Raw genomic sequence first — 4,144 nt, 5'->3', positions numbered from 1 at the left:
TAGAATTTTTTCGCACCGTTACGAAAGTACCGAAAGTTCAACTCGAAATAACTCGCTAAAAAGCGTTATAACGTATCGAAATTTTGCGTGAAATCGTTACGTATCGACGAAATCTAGTCGAAAGTAGCGATTTCACTTTATTTTTTTAAAAAATTTCATCCTCCGGACCAACGTGACCGGGACGTTGGAACTTAGAATTTTTTCGCACCGTTACGAAAGTACCGAAAGTTCAACTCGAAATAACTCGCCAAAAAGCGTTATAACGTATCGAAATTTTGCGTGAAATCGTTACGTTTCGACGAAATCTAGTCGAAAGTAGCGATTTCACTTTATTTTTTTAAAAAATTTCATCCTCCGGACCAACGTGACCGGGACGTTGGAACTTAGAATTTTTTCGCACCGTTACGAAAGTACCGAAAGTTCAACTCGAAATAACTCGCCAAAAAGCGTTATAACGTATCGAAATTTTGCGTGAAATCGTTACGTTTCGACGAAATCTAGTCGAAAGTAGCGATTTCACTTTATTTTTTTAAAAAATTTCATCCTCCGGACCAACGTGACCGGGACGTTGGAACTTAGAATTTTTTCGCCCCGTTACGAAAGTACCGAATGTTCAACTCGAAATAACTCGCCAAAAAGCGTTATAACGTATCGAAATTTTGTGTGAAATCGTTACGTATCGACGAAATCTAGTCGAACGTAACGATTTCACTTTATTTTTTTAAAAAATTTCATCCTCCGGACCAACGTGACGGGACGTTGGAACTTAGAATTTTTTCGCACCGCTACGAAAGGCCGAAAGATCCCCTCCAAATAACTCGTTAAAAAGTGTTAGAAGGGTACGAATATTTTTCAAGAAATCGTTATAACTCGATAAAATACGTCGGGATTAAGCGTTTATATCGTCGGCAGACGGATATAAAAACGTTTGGACCGACACGACCGGTCGTTGGAACATAGAAAAATTCCGAGCCGGTACGTTGGGACTTAGAAAAATTCCGAGGGCGAAAAAGTTTTTTTCGAGTTTATTCGTTAAAAAGCGTTACAAGGTATGAATTTTTTTGCATAAATCGACGTAACTCGACGAAATACGTCGGGATTAATGGTTTATTTCCGTCCGAGAACGATTTTAAAAACGGACCTATGCGGCCGGTCGTTCGTACTTAGAAAATTTTCGGACCGAACACTCTTTTTCGATTAATTCGTTAAAAAGCGTTATAACGTACGAATATTTTTCAAGAAATCGTTATAACTCGATAAAATACGTCGGGATTAAGCGTTTATATCGTCGGCAGACGGATATAAAAACGTTTGGACCGACACGACCGGTCGTTGGAACATAGAAAAATTCCGAGCCGGTACGTTGGGACTTAGAAAAATTCCGAGGGCGAAAAGTTTTTTCGAGTTTATTCGTTAAAAAGCGTTACAAGGTATGAATTTTTTTGCATAAATCGACGTAACTCGACGAAATACGTCGGGATTAATGGTTTATTTCCGTCCGAGAACGATTTTTAAAACGGACCTATGCGGCCGGTCGTTCGTACTTAGAAAATTTTCGGACCGAACACTCTTTTTCGATTAATTCGTTAAAAAGCGTTATAACGTACGAATATTTTTCAAGAAATCGTTATAACTCGATAAAATACGTCGGGATTAAGCGTTTATATCGTCGGCAGACGGATATAAAAACGTTTGGACCGACACGACCGGTCGTTGGAACATAGAAAAATTCCGAGCCGGTACGTTGGGACTTAGAAAAATTCCGAGGGCGAAAAAGTTTTTTTCGAGTTTATTCGTTTAAAAGCGTTACAAGGTATGAATTTTTTTACGGGAATCGTTCTATCTCTATTAAATACGTCGGGATTAAACATTTTTATCGATTTTTTCAAAAAATTAGCGTTCGTCGAACTGACACGACTGGGATATTTTTCTAATTTTTTCGTTAATTAACGTTACAAGGTATATATTTTTTTGCATATTTCTACTTATTTTAACGTATTGTAATTGATTATAAACTTATTTTTTGTCCGTATTCGATAAAAGAGTATGTTTACTGATGCAATTTTTCGGTGAAAAAAAAAATTAATTTTTTGGTAAAAATGCATTTCTATTATGTTAATAAAACGTCTGGTAATGTATTTCGATGGTTGGATATTGGCTTTGTATAGTAGTGATCGAGCGTTCGCGAGACTAAGTTCCAGCGTCCCTTCCGAACGGTACGTTGCTACGGAGGTTTTGCACCGTAAGCGCGCGGCCGCTAGCCCGGCCGGCGCCGGCCTTCCGGCTGGCGCTTTCGTATCTATAAGAGAGACGTCGAGCCGATTTTCGGACCGAACACTCTTTTTCGATTAATTCGTTAAAAAGCGTTATAACGTACGAATATTTTTCAAGAAATCGTTATAACTCGATAAAATACGTCGGGATTAAGCGTTTATATCGTCGGCAGACGGATATAAAAACGTTTGGACCGACACGACGGTCGTTGGAACATAGAAAAATTCCGAGCCGGTACGTGGGACTTAGAAAAATTCCGAGGGCGAAAAGTTTTTTCGAGTTTATTCGTTAAAAAGCGTTACAAGGTATGAATTTTTTTGCATAAATCGACGTAACTCGACGAAATACGTCGGGATTAATGGTTTATTTCCGTCCGAGAACGATTTTTAAAAACGGACCTATGCGGCCGGTCGTTCGTACTTAGAAAATTTTCGGACCGAACACTCTTTTTCGATTAATTCGTTAAAAAGCGTTATAACGTACGAATATTTTTCAAGAAATCGTTATAACTCGATAAAATACGTCGGGATTAAGCGTTTATATCGTCGGCAGACGGATATAAAAACGTTTGGACCGACACGACCGGTCGTTGGAACATAGAAAAATTCCGAGCCGGTACGTTGGGACTTAGAAAAATTCCGAGGGCGAAAAAGTTTTTTCGAGTTTATTCGTTAAAAAGCGTTACAAGGTATGAATTTTTTTGCATAAATCGACGTAACTCGACGAAATACGTCGGGATTAATGGTTTATTTCCGTCCGAGAACGATTTTTAAAAACGGACCTATGCGGCCGGTCGTTCGTACTTAGAAAATTTTCGGACCGAACACTCTTTTTCGATTAATTCGTTAAAAAGCGTTATAACGTACGAATATTTTTCAAGAAATCGTTATAACTCGATAAAATACGTCGGGATTAAGCGTTTATATCGTCGGCAGACGGATATAAAAACGTTTGGACCGACACGACCGGTCGTTGGAACATAGAAAAAATTCCGAGCCGGTACGTTGGGACTTAGAAAAATTCCGAGGGCGAAAAAGTTTTTTCGAGTTTATTCGTTTAAAAGCGTTACAAGGTATGAATTTTTTTACGGGAATCGTTCTATCTCTATTAAATACGTCGGGATTAAACATTTTTATCGATTTTTTTCAAAAAATTAGCGTTCGTCGAACTGACACGACTGGGATATTTTTCTAATTTTTTCGTTAATTAACGTTACAAGGTATATATTTTTTTGCATATTTCTACTTATTTTAACGTATTGTAATTGATTATAAACTTATTTTTTGTCCGTATTCGATAAAAGAGTATGTTTACTGATGCAATTTTTCGGTGAAAAAAAAAATTAATTTTTTGGTAAAAATGCATTTCTATTATGTTAATAAAACGTCTGGTAATGTATTTCGATGGTTGGATATTGGCTTTGTATAGTAGTGATCGAGCGTTCGCGAGACTAAGTTCCAGCGTCCCTTCCGAACGGTACGTTGCTACGGAGGTTTTGCACCGTAAGCGCGCGGCCGCTAGCCCGGCCGGCGCCGGGCCTTCCGGCTGGCGCTTTCGTATCTATAAGAGAGACGTCGAGCCGGACGGTTCGGTCGGAACAGCGTTGAGCGCGTGGCTATTCTACGGCCTCGGTTGAGAATTCAGTCACCGCTCCTCGAGTCTTAGTGTATTTTACGCTATTTCTCGACTGTTCCTCCGTTCTCGTTCTGGTTTTTTCTCTACACTGCTGCGCCGCGGGTCGCTGTCCTGGACGTAATGACCAAATATCGTGGCAAGGTTCCCCTGAGTCGGGAAGCTGGTGACCTGTGTGTACGTATTCTAACAAAAATTGTTAGATGCGTGTGTGCTTGTACTAACTGAGCATCGATTC

The sequence above is a fragment of the Bombus huntii genome, unplaced genomic scaffold, assembly GCF_024542735.1.
Source record: "Bombus huntii isolate Logan2020A unplaced genomic scaffold, iyBomHunt1.1 ctg00000329.1, whole genome shotgun sequence".
NCBI classification, from domain to species: domain Eukaryota; kingdom Metazoa; phylum Arthropoda; class Insecta; order Hymenoptera; family Apidae; genus Bombus; species Bombus huntii.
The sequence above is the reverse complement of the archived record's forward strand: the minus strand, read 5'-3'. Positions refer to the sequence as shown.